Source organism: Canis lupus, chromosome 4, assembly GCF_011100685.1.
Source record: "Canis lupus familiaris isolate Mischka breed German Shepherd chromosome 4, alternate assembly UU_Cfam_GSD_1.0, whole genome shotgun sequence".
Lineage (NCBI taxonomy): Eukaryota > Metazoa > Chordata > Mammalia > Carnivora > Canidae > Canis > Canis lupus.
In genome coordinates, this window is record NC_049225.1 from 77,460,006 (window position 1) to 77,477,547 (window position 17,542).

At 34.0% G+C, this 17,542-nt stretch overlaps 1 long non-coding RNA gene across 1 annotated transcript in view; it reads left to right on the forward strand.

Annotated features, from left to right (window-relative positions):
• Nucleotides 1–17,195, forward strand: part of LOC119871579 — a 34,471-nt gene extending 17,276 nt beyond the window's left edge. The window contains exons 2-3 of the long non-coding RNA XR_005358632.1: nt 11,828–11,975; nt 17,060–17,195. This is a non-coding gene — a long non-coding RNA (uncharacterized LOC119871579). The remainder of the gene's footprint in view (nt 1–11,827; nt 11,976–17,059) is intronic.
• The last annotated feature ends 347 nt before the right edge of the window (nt 17,196–17,542 follow it).

Consider the following 17,542-nt stretch of genomic DNA (forward strand, 5'->3'; position numbering starts at 1 on the left):
TATTATCATTTGCATCCCTGCCCCATTTATAGAGGTGGAAGTGGTGCTCACGAAACATAAATAACTCGTTAAAATTTACTCAGTTAGCAGGTGGCGGACTGGAGATTGAATATATTCAAGCCCGAGACTTGAAATGCTCTTTGCTGCTGCTGTTTGCTTCTCAAAGCAAATCATTTAGCAAGATAAAGGAAAAAGGCAAGAACATGGGGATTCTCATAATCAGATTTGGTTGTAGGGATTCAGATGGGTTAAGGAGGAGGCAATTTAAGGCTAAAGACCTCATTGGAAAAATGAGAAAAGAACATTTTGGTTCATCATTTCATGGAAGGAGCGAGAGAAGCTCCACTCCACTTGATTGAAGTGAATGAATAATCACAGAAAGGTCAAGATATGGGTGAAGTGAGAAGAGTTATATTAAAATGATGACCATGAAAGCAGCCCTTCCCAAAAGGCCTTAAGTGTTTTCATAGGATCATTAGAAACCTGTTGAGGTATTGACACTTCCAAAGGCAGTTCTTGGTAAAAACAGATGCCAATTTTAAATTTTCCTCATAGAACAAACTAGAAAAAAATGCACTACGAAGCAGTATGGGCACTGTCGTATTGAAATCTCAACTATATGACATTTAAGAAGCAGAGAAACAATGATGAGCATTTTTCAACTTGAGTAGGTTGTTTTGTTATTTTTCCAGAAAGAAACTTAAGATTCTAAATAATTTCTCCAAAAATGACTTAGCTTTACCTAGCAAGCTTATTTATAAAATGGTCAGTTCTTGAATGTGTACTCTAGTAAAAAACAAGATAGACACACACACAAGAGTTTTACGACTATGATAAATCTAAAAGTTTCTGATATTCCAAATACTCATGGTATTTTCAAAAGCTGAGCTGTGCTGAAGCTATGGATGATTTGTATTATCAGTTGTAGTTTTGCCTCAGCTTCCAGACTGACAATGGAAAGTTTGAACCCAAATAGGTGGGATTATAACAAGGGTTGCAGCCATGTAGTTTTAGAGAAAGAAAACAGGGGTTGACTCCTCTATTCTTTACTAGCTAGTGACTGTAGGCACCCACTTGAATTCTCCACTGTTCAATTGCTTCGTCCATAAGTTGGGAATAACATTGCCTATATTAGAATGGAGTTGTGTGGTAATATTTGTGAAAATGCTACATAAATTGGGAATTATTTTTAAGATACTTTAAAATATTTTAAAATATATTTTAAGAAGTTTTAAAAATAATATTTAAAAATGTTTTGTTACTGTTTCTGCATACCAGTTTGTTTCTATTTTGTTGTTGTTGTTTACATAATCAAACCAGTGGTCTTAAAGTGAAAATTTGAAACGTAATCAAACCGTGGTCTTAAAGTGAAAATTTGAAAAATAAGACCAACTGTAAAAGGTCCTTTTTTCATATTTTAATTTTATTTTTCTTATGTAGTAGTTAAAATCTCCACCAAAGGAAAAGTGGGTCAGTTGGAGAACATAGATTTTTTATTAAAGCAATAATACATTATAGGAAAAAACCTTTAGGGTTATGGGATCATTTTTCATTCTCAATCGAGTTTTAATTTAAGGATTTGTGTGTGTGTGTGTGTTTATTATTTTCTGAATCAGCTACTCAAACAATAAGTCTTACAACTGATATATTACCCGAAGTTATAAATAAGGAGTATAATTTAGTGTGATTTTTCCTCTAAACTATTCACGAATTATATAAAGTTTTTTTTTAATCACTCCAATCAATGTTTCCTTATGTCAGAGAAAGAAAGAAGCCCTTGTAAAGTGCAGCCAGCATTTTACAATTTCCTTCTGCCTCCTGACACTCGTGTGGCTGTTAATGTTGCTATTGAATGCTTCCCCCCTGCGAAATGCAGAATCATGATGGGGAATTTCATTGTTTGACTTTCTATAACACCCTACTGAAGACAGTACACTTAATCATTGTATTTTGCAGATTAGATAAGGCTTCATCCTTGCTTTCCCTTTTCCTCCAGCAATTTAATATTTTATATGCTTGCACTTTTGTAATTAAAAAGTGACTTATGAAAGTGCACTACAAACAAGACACCCACACCCCTTAGCAACCAGTGCTGGTAACTAGTTGTAATAATAATAATACAATGTCAAAATAGTATGATTGTTTCAATGATTACTCATGTTTTTCTTTCAAAAGATGGAAAACATGCCATTATGCTTGATATTCCAAGAAAAGTGGTGCTTGGAGCAGAAGAAGAGGAAAATGATACTAATGTGCTTGCAATTTTTTGATGAAAGGTCAAAAAGTGTGTCTTTCTATACTTAACATTTTCATTTATCTCCTTGTGTATGTTGCCATTTTGTTTACATGGCTTTTTAAGGTAAAGCAATTCTCTTAATAACTTTGATTACCTATATGCTATGGAAGCTCACTAAACTCCAAAATAGTCATCCCTTGTAAGTGAGGATCATACCAGCCAATAACAGGGCTGCCCTGCCTCTGTGGTGCCTCGATGAAGGTTTTCTTCAGTGTACCCACTATTCCATATGAGATTCCTAGCTTTGTGGACTTCTTCCTCAGGCAGTAAAATTTCTTACAGTTTCTCTTTGTCTCTCTCACTTTCATTTTATGAAATCACATATAAGTAAAATTTATTTCAGCCTGAAAATCATTATTATAAAACTGTCCCTCTGCCAGGCATGGAATTGGAGACTGAGGATAATTGATAACAATAGAGAAACAAACATGTGAACAGCCATGAGACAATCAGAGAAGGGGATGTCCTGATAGTTGAGGAATATATGGTTCTGTTGGGGTCCAGAAAGGACAGGATGAACTCGTCTTCAGACTAAATTCATATGAGTATCTTAACAGGTGTTTTCAAATTAAACTCTAGTATTATAATCAAAGTCCTTGCTAAACAACACCAAAAATTAACAGGTATGTCTAATAAATGTTAGAGGGCATTTAAAAAAAAACTAACTTTCTACTCTGCTGTAAAGTGTAGTGGTCAAGCAGAGCGGATGAAAAGAATCCAAGATGCAAGTGTGAGTCACAAGGACTGAGTCAGGGATCAGGACCAAAGACATGGGTCTTGACCTGCTTTAGTGTAGAGTTCTGGGGTTTAAACTTGACAGGTAGGTTTGACTAAAGATACAAACAAATTGTAAAATTCTAGGAATGGTCTATAAAAGTGTTTCCAATGTGGCAAAGTTTGGATGATTGTAATATTTAGATACTAAACTGGAAAATACCCTTCCAGAGTAAGAGGGTACACTATTAGCAATTACATGAGATGAGAATAATAAACAGAAAATGACCCTGGGCAAATAGGGACATACGCTCACTCTAAATAACTCCAATTTTAGGACCATGACCAATGTCAAGGTGTTTGACATAGGTTTTTCTATCTCCTTTTCCTATTCTCCTTTCTGCCTCCCTTCAGTGATGATAGAGGTCATTTCTGCATCAAGCACACCTCTAATCCCCTGTGAAGTTAGAGAACACTGAGCTAGACCTTCAGCAGCTTGCTGGTCTCCTTCACAATTTAGGAGACACTGCCCTCAGCTTTTCTACTCTTTCTTCAACCATGGGATTCTCCAAATTTTCCACAGCGGAGCTAATAATAGCAATGCATGTTTTTATATAAAATTAACTATATCAAGGTTTAATTTACTTACAATTAAATACGGTCATTTTATTTTTTATTTATTTATTTTTTAATACGGTCATTTTAAGTTCAGAGTTCTGTGAGTCTTGATAAACACACCAACGTATATACACGTCACTCTAAAGAAGATGTATAATATTTCCAACACCTCAAAAACTTCACTCATCTTTACCAGCCCTGTCCTGTTTTCTGAAATTATACAGTTGACCCTTAAACAGCATGGGGTTGAACCATGCGGGTCCACTTATCCACAGATTTTTTTCAATAAATATACTACAGTACTATAAATGTATTTTCTCTTTCTTATGATTTCTTAATAACATTTTCTTTTCTCTAGATTATTAGAATATAGTAATTAATACATATAACACACAAAATATTTGTTGTCTGTTTATATTATTGGTAAACAATTGATAAAGTGCAGAGTCAAAAGTTATGGGTGGATTTTCAGCTGCATGGGGCAGGGGTTGGTGCTGCAAACCCCCACATTTTTCAATAGTCAACACTACATTAGCTGGCTATCTTATACTTTCATATAAATGTATTCTTTTGATTTTGACTTCCGTTGTTCAACAAAATGATTTTGAATTCATCCATGATGTTGATGTATCAGTAATTCATTCCATATTATTGTTCAGTAATAATATTCAATTATATGAATATATCACAGTATTTATCACAATATTTATCACTGGGTGTTAGGCATTTGATTTGTTTCTAGTTTTTGGATATCATGAATAAAGTCATTATTAAGATTCATGTCCAGGCCTTTATGAGAATATGGTTAAAGACTTTGAAAAGGAGTTTTGGAGTTTTATAGTTTAAGAAACTGCCATATTGTTATCCAAAGTGGTTGACAATTTTATATTTCCACCATTCTAGTATGAAAGTCTCTGTTATTCCAAGACCTCATCAACACTTTCTATCATCAGTCTTTAATTTTAGCCATCCTTGTAGCTGTGTAGTGGTATCTCGCTGTGTTTTTTTTTCACTGTGTTTTAATTAAACTTTTTCTGACAATTAATGATGCTGAACATCTTTACATATGCTTATTTTGTTTATATTCTCTTGCAAAACTATTTGAAATCTTTACTCATTTTTCTAAAATCATTATTATAAAAATTCCAAAAATACAGCAAATTTTAAAGAGCTTTGCAATTAACATGTGTCCATCTGCCACCTATACCCAATCATTACATTTCATAGCAAGGTTTAAAAAAATCATATTCATCTATTTATCCTTCTTTCTATCCACAAATTAGTCTTATTTTTTTTTAATTTAGAGTAAATTGCTTTCCCCTCTAATACATGAATATAAAATCCATTAGCTAGATTGTACTATGGTTACAGTTTTGATGTGATTTTTGTAAGAAAAATGCATATACATGTATATTATACCCATACTGATACATAGAATGTTGCCTTCACCCCAGAATATTTCCTCATGCTATTTTCCAGTCAATCCCAACTGAAAGTCACTTTTTTATTTTTATTTTATTTTTATTTTTTTTGCCATTGGTTAGTTTTTTTCTGTTCTGGAATATGATTTATAAATTATAGAAAATTTACAATTTTACATATTTTTTGGTTCAGCATAATTTTTTGAGATTTATTCATGTTGTTATTTTAGTTCCTTTTCTATTACTGAGTAACATTCCATTGAATATTTATCTATCCATTCTCCTATTGATGGATTTCTTTTCCCTGTTTGAGTCTTTTAGGAGTAAAAGTATATAAACATACTTGTACAATGCTTTTTGTGAGCATATGTCGGCATTTTTCTAGAGTAAATTTCTATGAGTGGGATTGTTGGAATATAGGGTATGTTTATGTTTAGCTTTATAAGAAACTGTCATAAAATTTTCCAGTTGTATTGTACCACTTTCCACTTCCACCAACAACGTATAAGAGCTCCAGTTGCTCCACATCCTTGCTAACATTTGATGTTGTCAGTCTTTTTATTTGTAGCTATTCTGAGGCATGTGGAATGTTATCTCTTTGTCATTTTATTTTGCTTTTCCCTGATGACAGTGACACTGGACACTTTTTCATGTGATTATTGGACAACTGCACATCATATTCTTTTAAATGTCAGTTCAAAGTGTTTTTCCCCATTTGAAAAAAAATTGGTTGTGTGTCTTTATTATTGATTTATACCCTTTGCTTCTCTTAGCAGCCCTTGTCAGATGTTTTCTTTCTGTTTGTGATTTGTCTGTCTTTTCCTCTTTCCTCTAGATTTTACTTTAGATGGAGTTCAATATATGATTTTTTTCTTTTGTGATCTATGCTGTTTGTATTTAATCTAAATTTTTTTGACTATTTTAAAGTAAAGATTTTTTTCCAATATTCTGTCCTTAAATTCTTAGCTTTAGTTTCTATAGTTAGGTCTATGATCTATTTCAAGTTAATTTTGTGTATGAGGTAAAAGGGTCAACATTCTTTTTTTTTTTCCTCTCTTCTTTTGGCATACAGTTATCTTGTTTCAGCAAAGAGTTCATGATTAGAACCCTTTAAAAACATGGAGGAATAAATAAAGGAGTTACTCCTACAGAGTAATTTATCTCTCACAAGTAAAGACTAAGTTAACTCATCATTTTAAAGAGAGAGAGAGGGAGAGAGAGAGAGAGAGAGAGAGAGAAGAGAGAAGAGACAAAACAACCTATGACCAGACTTGTTAACAGCTGAAGCCATATTGGGTATAGGACTTTTTAAAAGTGCTGATGTCATTGAGCAAGACTGTTGAGCAAGCTTTAAGGTATCTTCTAAATATCTACCCTCCTATTGGCATGGCTGCCATGTACCAGAGTTGAGACTTTCTCTCTAGGTAGGTCTTAACCTTTCTTCCAGTTCCAGAGACTGCTTTCTTTCCACTTGCTGACAGTACTCACTAATAAAAACAAGAATCCTCAGAGTTCTAGTCCAAGATAGCAAAACCCAGAAAGAATAGGGACTTTCTCTCTTTCCCCAGTCTCAGTCAATTCTGCAATGATTCAGATTTTGTGGCCCTTTCCCCCCTTTATCTTATAATTTTTTCCAGATAATTGACAGCAAGACTGTATACTTCCCTTAAAGGATTCTCTACATCTAGCCATAAGGATACTGTCTGCTTGTTAATTCCAATAAAACAATCATTTCAGATTACAGTTGTTTAATTTCTGTACAGGAGATATATATACAGGTAGAAGAGGTAAGGTTATTTTCTTACATTTCTTCCTTATAAATTTTGTAATAAAAGAGCAGCTCCTTCATTGATAAGAATTTACTGGAATCTGGTTTATTTATTCATAATTTGTCACATATAACATCAGTGGTGCAGACCAGGTTGTTTCACGCCAAGCCAAGAGAGTTTCTTTTATGACAGTACTGCAATGTGAGGGAAAGACCATTCTTTGTCCATTATTTTGGTAGTCTTCTCTAGCTTAACTCCTTATTTCCTTTGTGCAATAACTTAAATAACTGCACACAGCTTCCAGTAGCATGCAAATACTTTGAACACAAAGAACAATGCAAATTTATATGTGAAAAAATAACTTTTTTTAGTATAGCATGCCAATTCTATCAACAATGTTTTAAAGATCTCTTGGTCACCTTCCTGCTGAAGTTTGAGCTCTCAGACTCTCATTTCTCTATGATACCCCAAACTCTCTGCATGAAAGACACTTTTACCAATCATGAGACCTGGGGAATGAGAGCTTAGCCCAAAGCTGATACTTGAAAATACTTTCATCTTCTTTCTATGATTTGAGGGATCATTGCCTTTTTCCTCTGCAATGAAAAACCTGAGTTTTCAGCTAAATAATATCTGACCTTTTTTCACTGATAAATCTGGCCATATAAGGTTATTTATATTATCCAATGATGACAGAGAAATTATGCTTAATTTAGTCTTTATTCCTAATCAGTGAGTAATTACTGAAAGGACAATCACTAAGAAATACAAATTTTGATTTATTTTGTCTTTGAATGTTGCATGATTCAGACTGATTCTTTATAGCTTAAGAAATACAATAAAGAATGTTTACTTTTAGTGAGCTTGAGCATCGTGATTCAATGAAATCATATTATGTTTATACCCCATACAAACTCCTGAACAGAGGCATACAGGTCACTTACTCATTGTCTTTAAATAAAAAGAAATAAACATACATGGACTCATGTTTTCCACCCTGTCTCTCATATTATCCATCTGTGAATTGATACCACCTGAATCTCATTTCAGCAGTTAAGTATATATTGCATTTATTATATAGATATGTGGTGTATATAGTGATATTTGGGTTCCTGTCTATTCTATCTATTATCTATCTATCTATCTATCTATCTATCTATCTATCTATCTAATCATCTATCACCTATCTACCATGCTAGCCCCTATTCTATAGCCATATTTGTGCTCCTATGTCAAAAGGATTCTGGTCCTGAAAAACAAAATTCCCATAGAGTTCTTTAGGAAATGTGATAACTTCAAAGTTTCTAGGCCTACATTTTTTTTTTAAATTATTGTTTGCTTGTTTTTGGAAAAAGAATAGCTCAGTATAACTGTTACACTTGCATTGAATAAGAAGACAACCCAAAATCCAAGCATATCTGGTTATTTATTTTCCTTGGTACAATTTGTCTTAGCATGGCACGTGGAAAATCTCCACCTGAATATTCTTGGGTACTTGCTGAAATGTAAATTCCTTAGCCATATTCAGACCCTCTGAGTCAGAATCTCTGGGTGGATATATTTGTATCTGTGTTTTCTAGCAAGCAATCATGATAATTTTATAGTTTGGTGGCTATAAAAGATTTTGCTAAGCTCTTAACCCTAGGTAAACAGAATCACAAAGGTTAAAGGTTTACTTGGCATAGGGTATTTCAGCTTAGGTTAAGGATTCCCAATTACTGGAAAGGTTTAAGAGTTGGTGGTATGAGGGCAGTTCATCGGCTGATCAATAGGCTTAATCATATTTGTCTCTGAAATAAGAGAGGGGGCTGTTCACAGCCTTTATCTTCACTAGGATGGAGGTGGCTCACATGCTATTTCAGAAGGAAAAAAATATATATCTGCATAGCAGGCAGGAATAAGAGTGTTATGAGCACATTCGCCTTTTAATTTTGTATCAGTCAGGTCTATTCATAAAATAGAAAATATTCTACATATATAAATCTCGGGTAATTGAAGCAAATGATTTTTTTAAAAACTGAGAAGTGGGACAGGACAATAGGACAACTAAGAGATTCACAGCAATGGAAGGACAGTGCAAATCCTAGACTCTCAGAGAAACAAAGGAGGGAGATGATAGGACCAGAGCCTTAGGGCTTCTTCGTTCATTCAGAAGAAGCAGAAATAGTGGTGAACTTTCTCAGTGGAAGTTGAAGCCACGGAGAAGACACAGACACTGCCAAAGGCACTTGCAGGGACAGAAAAGGGCTACCTTCCAATCCCAGCTATAGTCTCAACTGGCCAAACTGCAACTTAACTGGGTCAGCCCTGTGATGACACAGCACAGAGGAAGGATGAAATGAATAAGAGGATGAACAAGCTAAGGACTGATGCTGTCCGCATTCAACCTGCTCTAGAGAACATGGACTTGTTATTCAAGACCTGTTTTATTTCTCATCATCATTCTCTTCTTTCAGACTTGCCTTTCCTTTCTATAAATAGAACCATGTGAAATTGCTGCTATTCAACTACTCTTGAATTACAAAACCACTGTGTCATATGTATGGTTCAGCTTGACATTTTCCCCTCATCTACATATACTAGTAAGGGTTGGTAAAGTGTAAGATAAGATTGTCCTCACCTATGTACATATATCTCCCTCTGCTAAGCTCTAAGAGCTTTGATGTCTGGAATGTGCCTCACTTAATTTTGTATCACTGGTACCAAACACAGAATCTGGTACAAAATTGGAACTTAATAAATGTTTATTGGATGAATGAAGGGAGGAAAAATAATTTTGCATTACAACTTAAATTATCAAATTAGATAATGTTACATAAGCAAAAAGCATTCAATAAAAACATATTTCAAAATAATATATTTTTCATGTTAGAAGGCTCAAATTCAGAACTATGAATATGCTAATAGTTAAGCAAAAAGGTGGTTTTTAGTCTATAGATTTGTGCTGTGTACTCAAGGAAGTTTTGAAACAGTGTAGGCATTGAGACTGGAATGACTCTAAACTTAGAGTCATACTGCACAATGATTATTACTGAGTACCTTCCAGATTTTTAATTTTAATTTTTGAACTCTTTCACACAATTTTTCATTCTTTATACAAAAAAAGATGAAATAGGCTTCTCTTGGTCATCTAGGAGTTTGAAACTTATTGTCATGTGGGTAAAATTTAAATATCATACTGTAGCTAAAGATGAAAAGAAAATATAAAGCGTTAGTACAAAAGGATTTCTCTTACTTTAATGTAAGACTAAAGAGTTAATAAACAAATCTTTGGAATGACTGACAATACTATATATTCACCCGTAAAATAATTCACTCAGTGATATTGTAAATAATGTGCCCTTTTCTTTAAAAATATGAAACGTGATAAAAATAAGTTGGAGGGTTTTTTTTCCTCCCAAATGTTCATAATTTTTATAGTAAATGAAAAAAGCATGAGGTGGGAGTTTTCTGTGAAAAAGACAAGAGGATTAAAAGGCAAAATAGTAAGTACTTCATCATTTTTTTATTGTTTTTGAGAGTGCATTCTGTAAAATGCCTTTATCACAGTGTAGTTACCATATTAACTGAAGCCATAATCATCTTATTTATATACTATAGAAAGTCACTGAACCCATAAAGATATCATGACTTGTAAGCACAGAACATCCAATCAGAGAAGGAAAATAATGTAGCTAGAACTGTACAGAATAGCACAGGACAAATAAAATAAAAATCTTTGATTTATGATTTTTGAAACACAGAAATCCAAGAAAAAAAATGTCATTAATATTTTTTTCCTGAGTCTGGAAAATTTTTGAGCTCATCTCGTATATCCCAAAGGATTCCAAAGGATGATTTGGGGAGTGAATAAAATCTATCTCTTCATTTGATTCACTCACTCATCAAAGATTTATTGAAAACTTATTACATGCAAAGCTCAGTGGGAGATGCCCTATAAAAAGGGGGAAAAAAGTGAGCCTCATACAGATAGTTCAGTTCCTCCATGAGATTGCTGTCTTGATAGGGAAGAAAGACTAAGTGGTACCTATCTGAGTAAATTGTACACAAGATGCTGATCCGCTATGTTTTATGTTCATAGATATAGTTAACTCAAAGCCTGAAAATCTTGTTAGCTATAGAAATGAGATAAGTATAGACTGGTACCTGAGGATAGATAAAAATTAAATCTTAATAGATGGGAGATGGAAAATAATAGTGTATTAGTTCATGTCTAGAAAGGGATGAGATTGGAAGTTTGACGTGTAAAAATCATGGTGGGGAATAGAAAGAGATAAAGCTGGAAACATGAATGGACTGCAGATAGTTACAAGTTTCCACCAGTAAGTCACGTTTGAACTTAATTTAAGGAAAGACAGTGAGAATTTTGAACCAGGGATGAAGCCAGACACATTCTGAGCTTGGATTTAGGAAAATGCAGTAAGAACCTTGGATTAAATATCTTAGACCCCTTGAAGCTTTATAATTACATTTTACTATGGTTTGTAAGTACTTTGGCAGAGGGTATAGAAGAGTTAGATTGAAGAAGGTCTAGTTGCTAGAGGTTACCTAGGTGTCTCTCAGTGGGTATAGGAATGCGGGAATGCGGGCAGGACTATGTGTGTGGACGTCTTTCAGGGAGAATGAATAGAAAGAAATTTTGTAGAAAAATTGAGACCTGAGGGCATCTGAGTGGCTCAATTGGTTAAGCTTCTAACTCTTGATTTTGGCTCAGGTCATGATCTCAGGGTCATGAGGTTGAGCCCTGTGTCAAGCTCTGTGCTGGGCGTGGAGCCTACTTAGGATTCTCTCTCTTCCTCTCTCTCTCTCTTAAAAAAAACATAAATAAAACAACAACAACAAAAAAAACCTGAGGGGAACTGAAAACTGCTAGCTGGGGAATGTAGGAGAAGTTAGGTTTTGAGTTCTGTTGGCTGGACTGTGTCACTATGGAGAATTGAAGGCTTGAAAGAAATGGAGTGAAGGAAGGCACATTTTGAAATTTTAAATTTATATATGCTAATTTTTAGGTGTTGACAAGATATGTGCTTCTGAAACCATGTGAAATGCACTTGACTCAGGTTCTTAAATGTACACACAGCCAGCATGAGATCATGGATGGAAGATGAAGAACCCAGAGGGAGGGGTCTCATCTTAGAGGGACAATAAAGTTGAGAGGTAAGCCTGAATGAATCAAGTGCCAAGAAGTGAGTTGTTAACTCTGAGTGTGAATTAGAATCCAAAACTCAATCTGCCTTTGTCACTGACAGAGCATGGTGCAAAAAGCAAAGGAAATGAATTTTAACACATAATTGTGCAAAGAACTTTGAAGGCATTATCCCTATGTGGTCCCTTTGAAACCATATGTCCTATCCCAACATACATCTGCTATTCTTAAAGAATCATTAGCAGAATTCTGGAAACTGGAAGAAAGTCTAAATATTAGAATTATTACAGACAAGTTTTAACTATAAGACCACAACATGGTGTTATGATTATAGAAATTCATAGTAAAGTGAAGAGTCAGATTCAAACTATTCTGATAAAAAAGAAGTGGTCCCTTGGTAGAAAGGAAAATAATTGTCCATTTCAAGCAGCTCCATACATTGGTTATGGATAAGTGCTGGTTTTAATTTTGTGATGATCAAATGGGAAAATGCATGGGAATACCTTTGTATATTACACAGAAATAGATTTTTTTTTGTGGACGTGAAATTATATATATATATATATATATGTATATATGTATATATGTATATATATTCTCTATATATACTTTATTCGGTTCAATTATATTTTTCTCTGTTTCAAATTTTTATTTAAAATTCTAGTTAGCTAATATATAGTAATATTGGTTTCAGGAGTAGAATTTAGTGATTCATCATTTACGTATAGGAAATATACAGTTCAAAATTACTAGAAATGAAATGAACTATTGAGATTTCAACAAGATAAAAACCTACACAGCAAAGGAAACATTCAACAAACTAAAAGGCATCCCTTAGGAATGGGAGAAGTTATTTCCAAATGATATAGCCCATAAAGCGTTTGCATCCAAAATCTATAAAGAACTTATCAGGGCAGCCCCAGTGGCTCAGTGGTTTAGCGCCACCTTCAGCCCAGGGTGTGATCCTGGAGACCCAGGATCCAGTCCCACGTCGGGCTCCCTGCATGGAGCCTGCTTCTCCCTCTGCCTGTGTCTCTGCCTCTCTCTCTCTCTCTCTCTCTGTCTCTCATGAATAAATAAATAAAATCTTTTTTTTTAAAGAACTTACCAAACTCAACACTCAAAGACAAATAAGCCAGTTAAGAAATGGGGAGAAAACATGAATAGATGTTTTTCCAAAGAAGACATCCAGATAGCTAACAGACACATGAAAAGATTCTCCATGTCATTCATCATCAGGGAAATACAAATAAAAAATACAATGATATACCACCTCACACCTGTCAGGATGGCTAAAATGAACAACACAGGAACCAAAGATGTTGGTGAGGATGCAGAGAAAGGGGACCCCTCTTGCACTGTTGAGGGGAATGCAAACTGGTGCAGCCACTCTGGAAAACTGTGAGGTTCCTCAAAAAGTTAAAAATAGAACCACCCTATGATCCAGCAATTGCACTACTAGGTATTTACCCAAAGAGTACAAAATAATGATCTGAAGGGACACATGCACCCTGATGTTTACAGCAGCATTATTAACAATAGGCAAATCATGGAAACAACCCAAATGTCCATGAACTGATGAATGGATAAAGAAGTTGTGAGAGAAATTATGTCTGTGTGTGTGTATATATATACAGCCTGAATGAATCAAGAAGTGAGTTGTTAACTCTGAGAATTAGAATACAAAACTCAATTGCCTATATATATATATATATATATATGCCTATATATATATATATATATAATATGAATATAGAAATACCACGAACATGTAGGATATTCACATATAATATATATTATTATATATATTATAATATATATTCATATATAGAGATATGAATATTACTCATCCGTCAAAAAGAACGAAATCTTTCCATTTGCAAAGACATGGACAGAGCTAAAGTGTATCATACTAAGTGAAGTAAGTCAGAGAAAGATAAATACCCTATGATTTCACTCATATGTGGAATTTAAGAAACAAAACAGATGAACATGGTTGGGGGGGGGAGAGTGAGAGGCAATCCATAAAACAGACTCTTAACTATAGAGAAGAAACAGGGTTGCTGAAGGGGGAGGTCTGTGGGAGATGGGCTAGATGGGTGATGGAGTTAAGGAGGGCACTTTTGATGAGCACTGGGTATTATATGTAAGTAATGAATCACTAAACTCTACTTCTGAAACTTACATTATGTGTTAACTAACTGGAATTTAAATAAAAACTTAAAACCTATAGCTTGGAATACTGAAAAAAAAAACATTGAGTCTGTAGGAAGGATAAATTGTGTGGTAACTTTTTAATTGTTAGCATTTTCTTTTCAGGTTCTATATTTTCTTTTCTTGACACAAAAACATTCCCAGTTTTTTTCTCTTTAGCCCCAATTTTCCTCCTGGACACTGAAGTCATCTGTATTATCCTTATTTGGTTGTAAGAACACTCAAATGTGAAAAGCTCTGAGTAAAATCCTGATCATATTCTCTCTCTGTATCAAGTCCTCATTCAAACTTTCTGGCTTCATGTTACCTCCTTCAGTTAACACAGTATTTACTCACACAGCACAACTGGATAGCTTTAAAAGTCATTCTAAAAATTTTGTTTTCTTACTACACCTCTTCCAGTTGTCATTAATTTCTACCAATAATATATTTTTATATATCTTATGTTTTTGTGATTCTTGCTGGTATACTTTCTTTCATCTAGATCTAGATTGTTTACATCATCTAAAAAGAGGTCAGCTAACTTTTTCTGTAAGGGGCCAATTATTAAATACGGTAGTCTTTGCAGGCCAATGTCTTGTCACAGATGTTCAATTTTGTTTTTAGAACATGAAAACAGACATAAGCAATATGCAAACAAATGGGTTACTGATAAAACCTTATTTATAAAAACAAAAATATTAGAAATGAGTAAGTGCCAGTAAAACCTTATTTATAAAACAAAAAATATTAGAAATGAGCAATTATGATATTATTACAATTTGTATAATCCATGCCTTCTCCAAGGTAAAGATACATATGTCTGATTATTATTTGGAAGAGATTCCTTTTGTAGAACTAGCAAAATTCATCTTATAAATAACACAGTATTGCTTTTACTCTGACTGTTCATCATTGCTTATAATTATAGCACTATAAAACAGGAAAAGTTATATATATATATATAATTTTGAACTAGGTGAAAGGACAATTTCATGAGTTGTAAATAGCATTCATTCAAATTCTGCTTAACAGTTGCTTCTATTACAATTTGTATGTATTCCAAAGGTGTTCTCAAATAGGTAGGAGAGGCAACTTAAAGCTGATTAATAATGTAATTGCCCACAGTAAACGTGCTATTTACCTATTACAGTCATTATTATCAGTATTATTTTTGTTATTTATATGTTCACACAAATCCAGGAACAAATGATAGGGAAAAGTGGCATTTTTAAATATAAGGAAATAGTTGAGAAGAGGTCTTTCTGCCATGGTGGAGAATCTTATGATTTTACTCACTTTTCTTGCTGTGGTCTTGTGATTCCTGTTTATTTAAATGGATATACCTTAAAAGATAGAAGATTTAAACTCAAATTACTTTTCTTAAAGACATCCATGTTACTAATAACTCAATGTGCAGTAATAGAGAAAGAAGAAAGTAGCTTCAGCAAGATGGTAGTGTAGGAAGCTCTAGACTCTTTTTCTTCCCATAAACAGAAAGAGTCAGCAAAAATTCACTGATAAATGCTTTTTGTGAGAAATGAATTGAAAGGCTCCTGCATTCTGGGAGAATGTGAATCCGAACTCACTGAAGCCAGTAGAGGATTCAGGACATTCTGATGAACCTCTATGCTTGATATTGAATCATACAATCAAAGAGACCCACTAGCTCCTAGCTTCTTCCTGGGATGGGAAAGGGTTGCTTTATGCATCCAGCACCCCAACTTTTCTGAGGAGGCTTCTCAGAAGACTGACACATTACAGCTTCCTGGAGGAAAAAGGGGAGGGCACCTTGGGCTGGTAGATGCCATAGGTCCTTCCCCCTACTCTGAAGAAGAAAATAATTGATCCATGTGTCCTACATCCTGACTTCCCTGGGGCTGCCCAAATAATTAGTATTTATCTTCTCAGTCTTGGAGCTTCAAAGGGTCTGGTGAATAGCCAGCCATCTCAATCAAGAGTTCAAAGTTGTCATCTCTGGGTATTGTGATGATGAGTGATTTTATGTTATTTTAAAAAATTTTTATGTTTTCCAAATACACTATATTAGAGAATAGATTATAACTAAAAATAGCACTATAAATTTTATTAGAAAGAATGCAATATATCCATGTTCAGGTGAAAGGGAGAATTTTTATTTTGTACTTATATATGGTTATTATTTCAGTTTTCTAATTCTGTGGGTATATGTGGCACATCAAAATAATGTGAACACAATATTTTGTTCTCCCGGTAGTTTCTTATTTTACTATGGATATCATTTGCTCAAGAGATATTGTAAAGATTAGGATCTAGCTAACTACTTAAATGTGTGATATAGTTCAAATCCATTTATTTGTTTAATTTTTTTAAAAGGATTTTATTTATTTATTCATAAGAGACACAGAGAGAGAGAGGCAGAGACACAGACAGAGGGAGAAGCGGGCTCCTTATAGGGAGCCCGCTGCGGGACTCTATCCCAGGACCTGGGATATCGCCCTGAGCTCAACTGCTGAGTCACCCAGGCATCCCTTGTTGAAATGCATTTAAATGATTTCTGGTATAATGTGATCATTGGATTAAGTATTAAAAGTGCGATGATTTTGAGTTCTGGTCTTGCTACATAGAGGATGTTCCTCATTATCCCAAACAAACTGATCCATGAAAAAGCCCATTTGATGTGAATCTAATTAAGAGCATCCAAATTTTTATGAAAATAATCATCAGAATCCACCTCAAAAAATAGAACTAAAGATCTGAAAATAATGTCATTTTTAATAGAATTTATATTATAATAGCAACTATAGGTACAATGAATAAATGATAAATCTTATGTATAATAAGATTTTCCCAGTTTTTAAGCCCCCAAGTTTTTTATTTTAGTGGTAAAGACTATCCTTAACTTTACTTTTGACTTTTGCAGAGTATGTTACCATGCTGATAGAACTTTGCCACCAAAATAACATTTGGTGTAGGGAAACCTACACTGCACCAATGAGATTTCTTATAATTTGATTAGGCGACATTGGAGACTTGGCATTCATTGGCCTACTGAGAACTCTGTTTTTCTTTGCATCTGCATGCCCAGGTTTGTTTCCAACATTGATGGAGTTTAAGGTACTCGTTTGCATTCTGAGAGCTCTTATGGTATGAAAATTATATTCTACATTACTTCTGAGTTACTTTGCTTGATCTCACTGCAGAGATGGACAGCTGCCCAAAGAAGATTTTTGCACGATTATTCAAATTGTTATTGATCTTGTCATTTTAGAATAATAGAGTTTGTGTTTGTTTCTCTTTTCCTAGGCTATTTTGAAAATTATCCAGTGGGTTATACTGGTGGTAAACCAAATACTACCCAAGATCATTGTTCAAAAAAACCCCTCTGTTATTATAGAGTTGAAGT